This window comes from Mesoplodon mirus (assembly GCF_964341445.2).
Source record: "Mesoplodon mirus genome assembly, chromosome: 12".
Taxonomy (NCBI): Eukaryota; Metazoa; Chordata; class Mammalia; order Artiodactyla; family Ziphiidae; genus Mesoplodon; species Mesoplodon mirus.
Genome location: NC_138988.1, coordinates 35,804,259 through 35,820,200, shown reverse-complemented (window position 1 = coordinate 35,820,200; position 15,942 = coordinate 35,804,259). Strand labels below are relative to the sequence as shown.

The following is a 15,942-nucleotide window of genomic DNA, read 5'->3' as shown; positions in this document are numbered from 1 at the left end:
GGCGAGGCGGGCCAGCTGGCGGGGCGGGAGTCCCGGGCGCCGGCGCTGGGAGCTGGGGAACCCCCTCCGGCGCCTCTCCGGCTCGCTGTGCGGGGCGTGGGGCGGGGAGATCGCCCCCCACCCACCCTGGCCTCAGCGTCCTCCGTAAAATGAGGCCCCTTCTGAGGTCTGGTAGTGCCCCAATGGCGGGCGGGGGCGAGGGGTGCCGGGGCGGGCGGAGAGGCCCAGACATTGAGTGGCGGGCCAGGGAAAGCCTAGCCGCTAGACCCCCGGGGGCCGCGGGTGGAGGCGGGCCCTTGTGGGGGCGGGCCCAGGGCGGGGCCGCGGCCGGGGCCGGCACCTGGGTGAGGTCGCGCCGCGCCGCCCCGCCCCCTCGCACTTCCGTGTGCCGCTGCGCGGGAGCTAGAGGCTGCGGACCCGGGATCACTTGAGCGACCCCCGGCGTTCGCCCGCCGCGCCGAGGCCCGGGTGGTACCTCACCGGCCACCGGGCCCGTCCGGGTCGGGTGCGCACCGAACCCCCATCCGCGCGCGCTCCCGGGAGCCGCGCCGAGAGCCGGACTCTAGCCACCGCGACCCCTGGCGCCTGGCCCGAGCCCGGAGGTGAGTGAGGGCCGGGCCCGGACGTGGGATCGGGCTGCCCCGAGGACGCACCGTCCCTCCCTTTCCCTCCCCGCTCCGGTTCCCGTTTCCGAAACTGAGCCGCGGCTGGCGAAAGTCCCGCCGCGCTCTGAGACCCGCCGGAGTCTCCGTGACCCCGTCCGTCTGTCTGGCCCTCTCCCCAGCGGTAAGGGCTGAGGGGCTCTTGTCCGTCTGCTCCCGGCCCCTCTCTACCCGCGTATGCCCCCAGCGCCTCCGAGGGTCCACCGTCCCTTCCGAATTCCTGGGGCCCTCTGTCCGTCCATCCGTCCCCACCCCCTCAATGTTCCCCCGTCCGCCTCTTCCTAGTACCCATCCGGCTGCCCTTCGCCCCGCTTGCGCCCCATCACCCCACCCCCAGTCCACCTCCCGCCACCCCCTAGATCCTGTCCTCCGCGAGCGGCGCCCCCGGCCACGCTCGCCGCCCCCTGCCTGTCCGCCGCCTCATCTTTTCTACCGCGGGGCTGAGGCCAGGCCGCCCGCTGGGCCTCGCCTCCCGCCTCTGGGACCCTGCCCGGCACAGCCGGCGCGGCGCCTCCTCCTCACTCGTTCTCTTCTTTCAGTCTCTGTGTGTTTCTCCCCGTCTGTCTCCGGGCTGGGCGTGGCTCCATGCTACACTATCCCCTGCCCTTCCCCTCCCACCCCTACGCCCCCCCCAGCCCCCTTTTCCAGTGGCCCCTTCCCAGTCCAGATGCCACCCCTTTGGGGGCCCAGCCGGGAGAGGGGAGGAGGCGGAGGAGGGAAGGGGTGAAGAGGCAGGAGGTGGGCACCGTCAGAACTGCCGCACTTCCCCAACTCCTCCATTCGTCCTTGTCGGGGAGGGGAGAGCCCCACTGAGACCCCCACCAGAACCGGGTCAGAAGGATTTGGTGTGAGTGAGGCGACGTTCCTTTCTCCTCTGGCCCCTACCCTATGTGCGTGGACCCTGTCTTCTGCCGAGTTGTCCGTATCTGTCATGTAGGTATGTTGTGTATCTGTGTCTCCTTGAGTGTTCTTTGTCACCGGGTCTGAGACTTGACCCTGTGTGTCCTTTTAAACATGTGTGACTTGCCTGTGTGTATGTGTATATACCTCTTTGAGTTTCCTGAGGCTCTGTGTGCCCTCTGCAGCTATGTGTGTACTATGTTCTTTGTCACCAGACTCCCCTCTGTGTGTTGGGATGTGTGTCCCCATGTGCCTGGAGGTCTTGTGTTGTACACTGGGTATGTCTTGTTGGTCATGAGTACATGCAGCCCGCAGTGTTAGTGTCAGCCCACCAGGCTCATGTGTGAGTGTGTCTGTATAAGTGTGTGTATGTGTGTGCACTTACATGTTCTTGTTCTCTGCCACTGAGCCACTGTGACCAGGCTGTGACCAGACTGACCTAGTCGCTGAGGGAGGGGACTGGCCCCTTGGGTTTCCTCGTTCCTGCCGTGGACTGAGCTGGGGTGTGGTGGGCAGGCCGATAGAAGGCAGTTGTGCGGGTATGTGTGTGTGTGATGTGGAGGTGTTTGGACAGCTGTACCTGGCTATAGGGTGGTATGAGGGATCTGGCGTGTGACAGGAGTTTGGCTGGGGCCGAGGCTGAGTGTATGACTGGTGGGAGACTCACAGTCTGACTGTATGAAACTGTGAGGATGTGTGCTTGGGGAGTCATTGTGATTGTGGGGAACCGAGAGTGCTTGGGCGTGGGTGTCAGTAGCAGGAGGGGATGCCACAAGGTGTGTGTTGCCTGTGCCCTGGGGTGGCAGTGCTGGGAGGGAAGGTGAGAGCCCTGGTGTGTGTGTGTGTGTGTGTGTGTGTGTGTGTGTATGTATGCATGTGGCAGGCTGTGAGAGTGTGGATGTGCACATGATACACTCAGGCCCAGCCCTGGCTCCTGGGGAGACGGGGAAAGCCTCCATCTCTCACCTTCCTCTACTCTCCCAAGTTCACAGACACCTGAGGTCACAGTGTTGTGACTAAGACCGAGAGCTCTGGACCCAGGAGAGATTTGGGCTCAAATACACACTGTGCCTTTTAAGAGCAAGAGCTGGGAACTAGGCCTCTCTAAGGCAGTTTCCTTATTTGCAGGGTGGAGAAAGTTGTGAGGACCAGAATTCCTGTGTCAGAGGTCCTTTAGTACAGCCTTGGTTCATAGTGAAAGCTCAGCACATGCTAAGTCTTGTTTGGTGACCACTCACCTCCCCGCAAACTATATGGTCCCCATTCTCCTGGGAGCTGGAGCTAATAAAAGCCCAGATAGTCCCAACCCAATTTCCTGCCTGTGATGTATCTTTTGCCCCCTCCCATCCGCTTGACCAGACTGCTTGTGGAGGGAAGATGGCTGACAGAGACCCCACCTGCATCCAGCCCTGTTGAGCCCACATGATACCCCCTACCAGTCTCAGCAGCAGTGATGGGGAGAGAGTGGTGGGGGTGATTCGAAGCTGTGACCGCAGGCCACTGACACCGTTTATCTGGCACAGCTAATTGGAGTTTAAAATTAGAAATAACTTAAAGCACAGACAAAAAGATAAAGCTCGAGGATGCCTCAGCCCCGAGGGAGTGGTGATGGGGGTCTTCAGCTGGAGGAGCGGCTCACATCTGGGGAGGAGAAACTTTTGTGGAGGCCTGGCATGCAGAGAAAGTGCTCAGGCCTTTCAGCCAGGAGACCCAGGGCACCTTGTTGCCTTTGCTGTTCCTTCCTTCTAGGATCTCTCTGGGCCTCCATTTTTTCAGCTGTATAATGGGCACAACAGTAATGTGAGAATCACCTGAACTAGAAGGTGCAAAACAAAGAATAAAAAAGTGTCACTGTTCATTTGGCACTCCCAGTGTGAGTTCAGCACAGCAGCTGGCACAGCACATCATTGGAGCCTCAGTACCATCTGGGGAAATTTAGTCTCCCCACTTTAAAGATGAGACAAACTGAGGCTCAGAGGAATTGCCCCAGGCCACAAAGCGGTGGTACCTGATTGCACCCTAGGTCTCCAAGCCCACAGGGCAGGCTCTTGAAGACAGGAGGATTAGGAACAGCTTTCTTGTTGTATCTGTAGTCTGGGAATGCTCCAAGGGCTGAGACATAGTGTTCTGACCCCAAGCATGGAGTGGACACATAGCCAGTGCCCTGGAAAAGTCAAGCCCAATACCTCATTTCATAGAAGAGAAAGCCAGGTCCCCACAGGCCAAGGTCTCAGAACCAGACGAGGCTGAGGCGGGCCTCTGTCAGCCATGCTGGGGCTGACTGATGGGAAGAGCCTGTTTGGTGGTGCCTCCCAGCTCATCTGTTTTCTCTTGTTCCTGAAGGTCTGCCAGGAACTGGCCCAGGTGAGGGCGGTGGGCCTACTTCTGGTGGTGGTTGTGTGGCGGTGGTGGCAGCAGGAGCCAGGACTACAGACGAAGGGGAGCCGGGAGCCCCAGGTAAGATGGGGTCCTCTTAGGTAGATGGACAGTGTACAGGGATGACCATCCCCTTTGGGCTCCTCCCCTTCTGCCCTGGGACTGGAGTGGGGGAACACACAGAGTCCTTGGTCTGGGTATGGGGCTGGGCACCCAGAGCAGGTAGCAGTTGGCCCTGCCCCTGAGAGCTCCCTGCCTAGAACTGGCTTCTGGCCCAGGGAAGGCTTTGGCCTTGGAGCTCAGAGGCCTGGGGCCCACCAGTGGTTTGGTGCTGAGAGGAGGTGGTGTCTGAGCCAGGGTGAGAGTAGATGTATCAGCTTTGCCTTGGCCCCTTTCTCTGCCTCAGGCTGTCCTCGTCATCACGAAGGGAAACTGAGGTTTGCCCTGGGCCCTGTAGGGGTTGGACACTGAGCTGGAATGGAACGAGGTCTCCCAGCTCCTGGCACAGCTCTCTTCCACACCCCAGTTCCCCCATTTCCGCAGCCTCTCTGGGGCCAGGGGAGAGGCTCTAAATCCCCATCCCCAGCCCCCAGATTCAGGGTGAGCTGGGAGTCTCTAAGGAATACTGGGAAAGGCTGCACTCTCTCAGGCCCCTTATAAAGCTAAAACTTCCCTCCTTTGGGGCCAGACTTGCCTCCTTCAGCCCACATTACAGGGGTAAGTGTGAGTTACCCACTGAGTGTCCGAAGTCCAGTGAACAGGATTCTGGGGCGCACTGGAGGGTGCTCAGGGTGGCCAAGGTGTTCTTGCCCCAGGAGTCCTCCCAGATGAATCCCTCACTCCCACCCCTACTGGCTGCCAGGCACCTATAGGTCTCAGGGGTGAATAGATGGTGGGGGCCGGGCTCCCCCTTGAGGGGGGGGCAAGAGGTCAGGGCCCTCACTTCCTGGAGGGACTGAACAAGGGCAGGGTCTACTCTGGGTCTTCTGTTTATTCAGCCTCCCTGCAAACCTGGTGGGGAGGAGGTGATGTGTCCTTGGCTGGCTGGGGGACTCTGCTGTGTGAGATCAGGGGGCCATTCCCGCCCACCACTGAGCCTCATTCCCTAAGTTCAATTAATTAGCCTTAAAGCCAGCCCACTTTCTACTCTCAAACTTCACCTACCTTGCTGGCATAGACATACAAACACACACAGGGAGACAAGCTGAGCCGCATTCGGCACCCATACCCGCAGACCCGTGAGTGCCTGCACACGTAGCACACATGCGCACACACATACACAGGTGTTCACACGCACTCACCCGAAGGCACGCTCAAACACGCACACAGAGGCTCACCCAGTCATCCGTGCACTCAGACGCCTGCCCACACATACCACACTGTGCCCATTCTGGGGCAGGAAGGGGGGCGGTCCTCGGTCAGGGTCACAGCTCAGCTTGCATCTGGCACTGAGGGTGAGGTTTGAGGTGTGGCCGTGTGACCACAGGCACTCCAGGGGACAGGGCCACAGTGGGAGGTGAGCTCTTCCCAGGCATTCACCAGCTATCCTGCCCGCCTGGGCTAGGCCCCCAGGCTGACCAGGGCTTGGCACTGGGGGGAGGGGGGATAAATGTAGGGGAGGGGCCGTGTCAGCTGTGCTGGCACCGTTTGTGGCTGCTGCCACAGAGGAGGAAGTGGGCTGCCTGTGGTCACGGGGCCGAGGTGCTCACAGGCGGGTGGGGGATCCTATCGGCTCCTGTGTTCCCTGCAGTGTCCACGCCTGGTACACGTGGAGTTGCTGGGCCCTGGGGACTGGGAGGCAGGCAGGGGACTTCTCCTGGGGCGGTCTGTGCCCTTTCCAAGGCCTGGGCCCAAGGAGAGACCGTCCGAGGTGTTTCCGGAGGCTCACTTCCTCTGGGCTGCCCAGGAAGTGGTTTTAGAGTGGGACTGACCAGCTCTCCATCTGTGGCTTGCTCCACCCCAGCCTTGCCTCCGAGAGGAGCAGAGTGTCTGGCCAGTGGATAGGTCAACCGGCCAGGCTTTCCATGGCCAGGCCTGGTCAGGCCTGGACAGAAACTCAAGGAGTGGGCTGGGGGTGCAGAGGCCACGGAGTCCCCTGCAGCCTCCATAACCGCAGCCCCTCCGTTCCACCAAGCTGTAAGCTGAGGCTCAGAGCATTAGCTCGGGCAGGGATGGCCCCTTGTGTGTGAGTGACATCAGCTGGGCTGCATCTCTGGGATTAGGCAGCTCTAAGCGGCTGTATGAATGGACCTGGGCAAGTGGCTTTGACACCCAGTGCCTCAGTGTCCCCCTCTGACACCTGAGACCATGACAGCATCCACCTTTACCAGGTTGTGCTGGAAACAACAGATGATGTATGCAAAGTAGCCAGGACCGTGCCTGACACGCTGTTCGTGTGTAAGAAGTAGAAACTAGCTGTATAAAGCACTCAGCACCCGGTTCATGGTAACTGTTCGAAGAACAGCAGGTGGTACTGATGATGGGATTATTATCCTGTGATGGCGTGGGCACGGGCCCAGTGTCACGGGGCCAAGTGGCTGTGGCTGAGAAGCCGGGTCTCGATTCTGCCTCCAGCGGCAATGCTGCAGGGTGGGGACAGTTCTGTTGTTTCAGTAGGTTCTGCATTCTCGGAGGAGAATAACTCCAGGGTGGAACAGCTGTGCCCACTCAGCTCTTCTCCCCCTCACTCCCTTTCAAAGGGAGAAAAATAGATCTCCTGACAAACGGTTGCAGAGAAGGGAAAGGCAGGCCGCAGCTGCCTGCTGCCCTCTCTGGCCTCCCCAAAGCCCCTCCCCTGCCTGGCCCCTTGCGGGACATGGGGCTTGGAAAAGCTGAGGCTGGCAGTGAGGGGATAGCTGGTGAGCCCTCCCGCCAGCCTGCCTGCTCTTCGGACCCTTGGAGTTGGCCTTTGGGCTGGGGAAGGGGGCGGACGTGTGCGGCTCATGGAGGCTGGAGGAGTGGGGAGAGCTGGAAATCCCCTTACACACATCCATACATACATCCTTGCCATGTGGCAGCTGGTGGCAGGGACCTGCCTGTTCCAGGGACACACAGAAGGTTAGCCCAGTGAGGGTTGGGCTGAGCTTCGGCTTTTGCTGTCTGGGGCCAAGGGGCTGGGGTTCTGGGGTATTGAATGGTAATGCTGGCGGTGTAGTAGGCAGGGGCCAGGAGCCTGGAGAGCTGGAGATGGGCAGGGGCCTTGGCTAGGAGTGTGAGCGAGGGCATCGAAGGTTTAGAAGCAAGACCTCTGCAGGCGTCAGACAGATCTGGCTTCAAATCTTTGCTTGATATTTACTGGCTGTGTACTCAAGCCAGGGACTGGACTACTTTGAGCCTCAGTCACCTCACCTGTGAAATGGGCAGATCAGGGAGTGTCCATCTGAGACCTGAATGATGAGAAAGAGCCAGTGTGTGTTTTGGGAGGAGCAGGAAGATGGAACAGCGAGCTCAGAGGCTCCTGAGCAGAAAGGAACGTGGCTATTTAGGGAACCAGAAGTGGTCGCTGGGGTTGGGGCCCAGGAGCAGGGCAGGGTATGGCCAAGAGGCCAGGGAGAGGGGTCTGGGCTGATCAGAAGGGAAATGGGAAACACTGGGGCCTTGAGCAGGGGGTGACAAGATTTGCTTTACTGTCTTACAAGACCTGCCTAGTCACTGGGGCAGAGGGACCGTGGGGGCCAGAGTAGAGGATGGAGGTTAGTGAGCAGGCTGGTGCAGGTCTGCAGAAGGCGATGGTGTCTGGATGGGGTGGTGATGGAGAAAAGAGAGGACTTCGGGATGGACAGGAGGCAGAAGTGATAGCCTTGCTGTGCTGGGAAGAAGGGGAAGGTGGAAACGACCGCCAGATATCTGGCCTGAGTGTTGGCGCTGCTAGGAGACCAGGGGCGCTTGCGTGGAGAACATCAGTAGGCCTCATTTGGATGTGTTTGAGCACCTCCAGAGCTTGGCGAGATTGGGGACCCTGGAGTTCAGGAGGGTCTGGGCTGAAAGTGAAACCTGAGAGTCGAGAGGTAGCACGTAAAGCCCGGGCTAGGGAGGAGGGGTTCAGCAGGCCTTTGGTGGGGAAGTTTGAGAGGCCTTGGGTACAGGGCTGGGGTGGCTGTCCCTCGAAGGTCCCTGCCAGGGTGCCCAGGAGGGCAGGCTTGTGGTGACTGAGCTGCTGTTTTCACAACAGCCCCAGAAGCTTTGGATTATGTCTGTGGCTGTGTTGGGTAAACAGGCACAGTGGAGTAGCCAGTCGCCAAGGCCTGAGGCTGGAGCAGGTGTCCGCTTGCTGTGGGCTGGGGCTGGGAGGAAGTAGCAGGAGAACTGCAGGGTCGTTCAGTATCAGAGCTGGAGGAAGCTGAGAGGTCTCCATTGTCAACGTAGGGAGACTGAGGTCCTGAGAGAGACAGTAGCTGGCTGGGGGTCTGCCAGTGGACTCAGCTGTCTTTGCCCAGCCTGGTCTCTTTCCAGAGCAACAGACCAGAGCAGGGCACCACAGGGCTGGGTGGCTTGAGAGAGCCCCTTTACCCACTGATCCAAGGAAGTTTGGAGGCCCCTGTGGCTATCAGACAGCTGGAAATGGGCGGTGGGGCAGGTGGGGAGAGGGCCCAGCGTGAGGATGACGGCGCTGATGAGGATGACGGTACAGCTCCTACACTCAGCACCACCTCCTGGGCAGGGCAAGGTCATCCCTTTCACAGATGACGCCAGAGGGCCTTGGCCAAGCTCGCAGGGCACCCAGGGTAGACCCCACTGAACTAGACCCGTCCAGCCCACAACCAGCCCCTGCTCTCCAGTTCCTGTGTTCACTGCCCGCCATGGGATGGCACACCATGGTCCTGCCTCTCTCCAGCTTTCTCCTGATCCCTAAAGTGGGGAGGCATCATCTAGGCCCTACTCACCTTGTGGGGATGGATGGCAAAAGCCTTAGATGGCCATCTCACCGTCTCTCAAACACAAAGGCTGTTGTCGACAATCAGGAAAATCACAGGGACTCTAGAAGGAGGTGCACAGAGAGGGGCTGAGGAGTAGGGGCTGGTGGAGGAGCCGTGCCCTCAGTCAAGCACCTGCCCTGTCCCGCGGGAGGCTAGACGGGCAGTTCTGGGGCTAGAACCGGAGAGTCCCTCTCTGCCACCCTGGGGTCTGCCCTGTTGGCTTTGTGGCTTTGGGTGAATTACCCGCCCTCTCTTTGTCAGGTTCTGCCCAGTGAGTCTGGAGCTCTGTGGAGGTCCTGTGTGGGGTGCCCGCAGGGCTGCTCTACCTGCACAGGTGCACCCGCCCCTCCTCCTGTGAGCCAGGCCTGTGACTGCACCTGTGGCCCCCAGCCTCGTCCCCAACCTCCACTGACTTCCCCTCAGGCAGTGGGAGGCCACCCAGTGATGAGCCTGACCGGCCCACTCCTTCCCTTGTACACTGGACTTTGTCCCAGGCCAGGAGGGACTCTCCACCTCCCTCAGTGGGGAGGCCCAGCCTGCCTGGTGTCCTGCTGCCCTTGCCTCCCCTGTCCCCAGTTGTTGTGCCCCACGGGCTGCAGGAGAAAAAGCTACATTTGGACTTTCCGGTGGCAGACCGTAGTCAGGCACGTGTGGGTCCTTTCAGGCTTGTGAGTTGATCTCTGCCAGCCTAGAGTGTCTCTGTGCCTGTGTTCTCGCGGCTCCCTGTGTGCACACAGATCTCCCTGTGCTGGTGAATGCGTGAGGGTATGAATGTCCTGTGTGATCTGCGTGGGCTTGGACGTCTGTCAACATGTGAGAGCCGGGGAGCAGGGGTGTCTTTCTTGGTGTGTGCGTTACTGAGTTGTCATAGGATTGTGTATGTGCCTATGGCTACAGCTATGTGTGTATGTCCAACTGCAGTCAGGACTCCCCACGTGTAACTGTGTTTGGTTTGGTGGGTGTGCCCATGTGGGCACACAGGTGTGGTTATTCTGGGAAAGGCCCTGACATACCCCCTACCCTGGCTCCTCACAGAGGCCCCTTGTCCTCAGTCTTGCCATGAAGGGACTTTTGTTCCCCCCTCAGGGGTACCTGGAGCCCTCCCTCTGGCTGAGCCCAGGGCTTCCCCAGTCCTAGGGCCAGCTGAGTGGCTCTGGCCTGTGGCTGCTGTGGACTGTGCCCCACACAGGTCCTACACCCCACATGGGCCGGCAGGGGTGACTGTGAGCCAGTGACAGCCAGGGTCCCAAGATCTGTCCCCGTTACCCTTCCAGACCCTCTGGCCAGATGGGCTCGTGGCACCCTGGGCATCTCTCAGATTGAAGCCCTTCCTAAGGCAAACCCCGCCCCCTCCACCCCGGCTGACAGGCCCCTCCGGCCCCCATTCTACCCCAGGCCTTCTCACTGCCTGAGCAGCGGTCATCTTCTCTGTAATTACACACTTATGTGGCTGTCCCCTGTGGGGCTGTGAGTTCCATGGGCCTGGTGTGTCTTGTCACTGTGATGCCCGCTGGCTGGGGGTGACCTGGGACCAGGCTAGGCCTTCGAGACCTACAGTCCCCACCCTATCATGTGCAGAATATTGTCACCACAGGCATGGGTTTTCCTGAGGGAAAAGCCAGGTGTTTCACTGGTTCTGAGGGAAGGACAGTTGGAAAAGGTTCAGTTGTGCTGCCCAGGCCTCACCTCTGATTCCCATCAGTGGGCCGGGTCAGCTGGCAGTGGAGTTTTTGCATGTCCCCAGGATAGTCAGATGTGTGGCCAGAGCTGACAAGGCTGAGCTACAGGCAGACACCCAGGTCCTCTGCTGAGTGTGATCTCAGACACGCACAGGGGACCTGCTGGGGCACGTGAGATAGAGGAGCAGCTGGTTTCCTGGCAAGTGGGGAAGGAAGGGCTGGACTTCAGAGCAATCTGTAAGGATATGGAGGAATTCAGGGAGACATTCTGGCTGAGGGAGCAGCCTGTGCAAAAGCTGGAAAGTGAGGCATGTGTTCACAGAGTAGCCAGGGGTGAGATTTGAGGTGGCGGGAGGCCAGGGCCAGGCTGAGGTTTGGGCCTTCTCCAAGGGCAGTGGGAGTCCAGGAGGTTCTGAGCTGTGAGAAGAATGGATTGGGGAGGGACGGGGAGTGGTGACAGGTAGTAGGGGAGGTCACTGGGGAAGGGGAGGAGAGTCCACGGCAGTGGGTGGTCTGTGTGGGGCGAGGGAGAGGCTGAGAAGGAGTCTGGCTGGGGGATAAGGTGCTAGTCCTGGGGGAGAGCAGGGGTGGGGAGCATCCCCTGCTGTGGGACTTGGCCATGACCTGAGACCATGGCTGGTCCCTCTCCCAGGACATGGGGGCTGGGGCACAGGCCCTGGGGGAAGGGCCTTGGAGGGGTCTTGCTAGCCCTTCCCCTCCCCCACCTCCTGTTCTTCTTGCTGAGCCCATTTCCTGGGTTGTGAAACCCCTGTGGCCTCCTTAACTTGCTTCTGTCTGGGAAGGCCATCTGGGGAAGCCAGCCTCCCAGCTGAGCTGCTACCCGCCTGCCTGCCCTGCCCGGCAGCTTCTGCCACGCCCAGCCCCCTTGCCCTGTTGCAACCCTGCCAGGACCAGCCCTGCTCCTCCTGCAATCACACTGCCTCGGCCTCCTGTGTCCTCCTTCTTCTGTTCATCCCTCAAGACTGATGTGGGCTGGACCTTGAGCTCCCCGCAGGCAGGGTCTGTGTCCCTAGAGGGCCTAGGCCGACACTACCCCACTTTGCTTTGCCGCCACCACCAGCCTTGACCGGCAGCAGGTGGGCAGGTGGCAGGGGCTGCCCCAGGCTGGGCAGGTGTGTGGGGGGAGGGTTGTGTGGGAGGGGTGTATCCCCCTCTCCTTAGGGGTCTGTTCAAGGGAACCAGACCCTAGACCCACTAGGGGCCTCAGCTGGTCCTACTCACCCTTGCTTTGCTTGACCTCAGCCTGCCTCCTCTTGTTCCCTGGCGGACTTTGTGAGGGAGCCCCCCTCTACATTCTCACAGTCTCCCCAAGAGCCTGCCCAAGGCCTCTCTTCTCGGGCCCTGCTTTGCTCCTCTGTCCAGCAGGCATCACCCTGTGGCCTGTGAGGCAGAATCAAATGTCAGGGAAGGACTAGGGTGGAGGGGACCGGGCCCTACCTGGGGGCCAGGGGACCCTCATTGCAGGACCCGGTCCTCAGTTCCCCCGCTCCGTACAAAGAGGAGATGGACATGTCAGTTTCTGAAGGCCCATCTCTTGGGAGATATTTTGGGCTTGATGGGTTTTATTTTTTTACCTCTAAAAAAATGGTTATCCAACAAGTTATATGTGATTGCTGTAGAAAAATGAGAAGATGCGTTTTTGTTCCTGATAGTGCCCCTCAGGCCATGCACCCCACCTGCCCCCTTTACTGAAACACACTCACACACACACACGTAGATGTGTAATGTGCATACTTGTCCTCCACGCCCAAGCTCCAAGGAGCTTCAACTGGCACAGTCACTCTGGTCACCTCGAGGTCGGCCTTGCCCACTGCCCCCGACTGGTTGGGAGGTTTCCGCTGCCCTGGTGGAAGCGGGCCGCCTGTTCTGGTCCGGCCCAGCCCTGCCTTTCCGTACCTCTGGGCTCTTGGTCTAGGGCAGGGTGGGGAGCAGGGCCAGCAAGCCCTCATCTCCTGGGGCTGGGATGCAGCCAGACGTTCCCCAGGTTTTAAGAACTGGAGTCTGTTCCAAACAGCTGGGTCAGGAGAAGAAGTAGCAGTTCAGGGGTCTGTACCACCCTCTTTGTACAGTAGCAGGGGGTCCCCAAGGTCAGACCTAGGACCAGCCTGGAGGGGGTTGGGTGGCCAAGCACAGGGGACCTGTCTCCTGGTGCCCTCACTCCTCTTCTTGTTTACTTTGTCCTCATGGCTGTGTTAGTGTGTATTGCTCCCTGCACATTTATCTTTCTCTAGCTCTGCCCCCTCTTGCCCTTAGTCTCCTCTTCCTGACATGGCATACCAGAAGAGTGTGGGCTGCAACGTCAGGCAGGCCTGGATTCAGAACCTCCTTCTACCACTTACTGGCTCTGTGATCTTGGGCAAGTCACCTAGCCTCTCTGAGCCTGTTTCTTCATCAGTAAAATATCCACCTCTGGGACCTGCACAGGGATAAAGTGAGCTAATGCCATTACAAGGTTGGTCTGGTGTATGTTGGCCTCAGAGAAGGATGAGCTTTCTTATAAGTGAGGGTACTGATTCACACCCAGGCCCTTTGACTCCCAAGTCCGGAGCTCTCTGCTTCACAGGGCTGCCTCTGCTGTGGGCTAGAGAAGCAGGAGAGTAGAGACTTGGAGCCCACAGGCAGTTGGGAAAGGCCTGGCTGGCCTCAGCTGGCTCCAAGGAGCTGGTCCCCATGGAGGCCTGTGTGGAGTCCAACCCCTGCCACCTCCGTGGCCCTGCAGAGTGGGGATGAGGTTGAGCCAGTGGCCTTCCTTTGGGGCCTGTGGGCCTGAGCCAATTTGCATGGGGGCTATAAATAGTTGGCCCACCTTGCTTTTGTGCTATCACTTTACCGCCTGGCCTTCCCACCAGTGTTCAGATGCTCTGCAAGGTAGGTGGGCAACTCTGGCTCTGCTGTGCAGGGGGGTCCTGGTGTGCAGGGGCCCAAGACCTCTTTCAGGGTCACATGGCCATCAATGGAAGAAGATGCCAGCTCGTGGTGCCTGTCTTCCTCTGGGGGTCCAGGCGGTGCAGTTGAGGTGGAGGAGGTGATAGAACCTGGCCGGGGCCCATGCTCTAGTTTTAGTCCTAGGTAGTTGGGGCTAGGTGACCTAACCCTAGGGTTACTGCCAAGTAGCCCCAGGGCAGCCCGTGGGTCCTCTCTCTTACGGTGCTGCGGCCTGGGTGTGCAGGTTTGGGGCCAGGGCTGGGGCCTGCTGTGGTTGTGGTTTTCCCTCTGGTGGCTTCTAACTGACTGCGAACAGCAACTGCTCCGAGTGTGCTGCAGAGCTGGAGGGCAGGCTGATGATCCTGTCTCTGCCTCACTGCCCTGGGTGGTCCATGGACGGCTCCTGCTGGGTGACCCGGAGCCCATGGGCCACCTGGACTGGGCCCCAAGGGGAGGTGGGGGAAGGGCCGAGGAGGAGCTGGCCGGTAGGTGTTGGGCCCACCTGGGGTAGCAGCTCTGTGAGCAGCTCTGTTCCTGGAGACGTTTCCCCGAGAGGTAGAGTCAGTTATCAGGACCGTCTTCCCAGGCTGTGGGGCGGGGCGTGGAGTGGATGTGGTGGGGATGTGAGTGTACTTTGTAAGCGGTGAAGGAAGGTGCACAGATGAAGGAGGGGTGCTATTAGCAAGAAGGGGTTGTAGTGGAAGAGGCCCCCTCCCTGAGTCTGTGGGGTTGGTGTTGGCTCTCGTCCTATACAAGTTCTCATCATCGTGGCAACCCTGCAGCGAGGGACTGTTCCTCATCTGGAGGATGGGGATGACTGAGACTCAGGCCAAGTGACCCACAGAGTCCCATAGCCAAGGCAGTGTGGGTGATAGGATCTTATACCCAGGCAGCTTGACCGTCATTTTGCCACCCGGGGCTGCCCTGACCCCCTCTCCCATATGAGCCCAGCCCCCTGCAGCACAACTGCTCCTCCTTTGTCCCTGCACACCTGCCCCCTCATCCTCTGAGACACTCAGGAAGTTCATCACGGCCCCACCTGGGTCTCAAGGTTATCCTGTTGGGAAGCATGAGGCTGAGCCACATCTGCCGGGGGTCAGGCCCTGGAACGTGGATGCAGACACATGGCAAGTGTGTGCTGTGCAGGGGCCCTGCTGATCATTCTGGACCCCCAGACCACACTGGGTGGCAGGAGGGGCACGATGTCCTTTTGCCTAGAAGTTTGAGACACTCACCCAGGCTCCTACGCACGCTCCCAGCCAGGCCCACGCAGCTCGCTCTCCACTTCAACATTGGCTGAGTGCACGCTACCTGCCACCCACTCACATGTCCTCGCAGGCACACACATCTCCATGGCTGTGCAGTCACACCCACACATACCGCCCCCCTCCCCCCAACACCAGCTTGCACACTCATGCCTGCTTGGGCCCCAGGAGGAAGCAGCAGCCGCCCACAGCTGGCTTTCCCTCCCTGCCTGCTGAGGGGTCACTGTGGCTGGCCTGTCTGGTCTCAGACGTGAGCTCACACACCCACTCTCGCTCCCTCTGAGTAGGAGCCTGGCCCGGGCAGGGGACATGGTGGAGTCTGCCCCACATGGTCCCTCCCCTCTACTCTGGCTGTAGGCTTCAGAGGACTGGCCGGGCCATTGGGCTGGGCTGTAGGCTGAGGTCAAGTGTTTCCTGTGAGCTCATCTGGGCTTGGAGCTGCCAGCAGGCCTGGCTGGTACTCTGCGGCCATGTGGAGGAGCTGGGGGAGCTGTCCCAGGGCCAGGGTGGCTGTTGCCTGTGCACACAGGCGCATGTGTGGGTAGGGGTGCGTGTCTGAGTCTGCCTCCGTGCCGGCTTGTGTTCAAGATGGAGCAAATACGTATATACGGGAACGAACGTTAGTGAGCATTCCTGCAGCCTCGGCTGTGGAGCTCCCTCCTGTGGGGCCTAGGCCCGGAGCCAGTGTCTGTGCAGGTGTACGAGTGTACACCTGTGGGCTTGCACAGCTGAGCATCCTCCACGAGGACAAGCCGAAAGACCTTCAGGGCCACCCGTAGTGATCCTCGATTTGAGGAACTGTGAGGAATGGGGGCGTGTGGGGCCAACCTGTGTGGTTTAAGAAGCAAAGTCAGCGTTACATTCGACATTAAAGTAGTTTTATAGTTGGAAAAACTTAGTCTGAAAGTGCGGACAAACTTAGAGGTAGGCGAGAGCGCCTGACCCCAAGGGGCTCAGGTTCAGAAGTGTCAGGCACGCTGATGTGGGTGGGGCCTTTCACTACCCTGGTCCCAGGCAAAGTGGGTGCTTAATTAGTAGAATCCCAGCTTTGGGTTCTGGTTCAACCTCAGGATTTCAGTTTCCCATCTGAAAAGTGGGGGTGATCATCTTGGCCCTGCTACTTGTCTTGGCCCTGCTTGTCTGCCTGGGTAGTTATGAGCAAAAAACAAACTTTGAAACCAAAGAGGGCTGCATGGGG

The 15,942-nt window shown here is 59.6% G+C and overlaps 1 protein-coding gene across 2 annotated transcripts in view; it reads left to right on the top strand.

Annotated features, from left to right (window-relative positions):
* Positions 1 to 395: 395 nt before the first annotated feature.
* The window catches only part of PRKCD (protein kinase C delta), a 29,856-nt gene continuing 14,309 nt past the window's right edge, over positions 396 to 15,942 (top strand). For both annotated transcript variants that reach the window (XM_082638606.1, XM_082638605.1), the window contains exons 1-2: positions 396 to 602; positions 3,906 to 4,019. The gene's annotated coding sequence lies outside the window, so the exon portion shown is untranslated. The remainder of the gene's footprint in view (positions 603 to 3,905; positions 4,020 to 15,942) is intronic.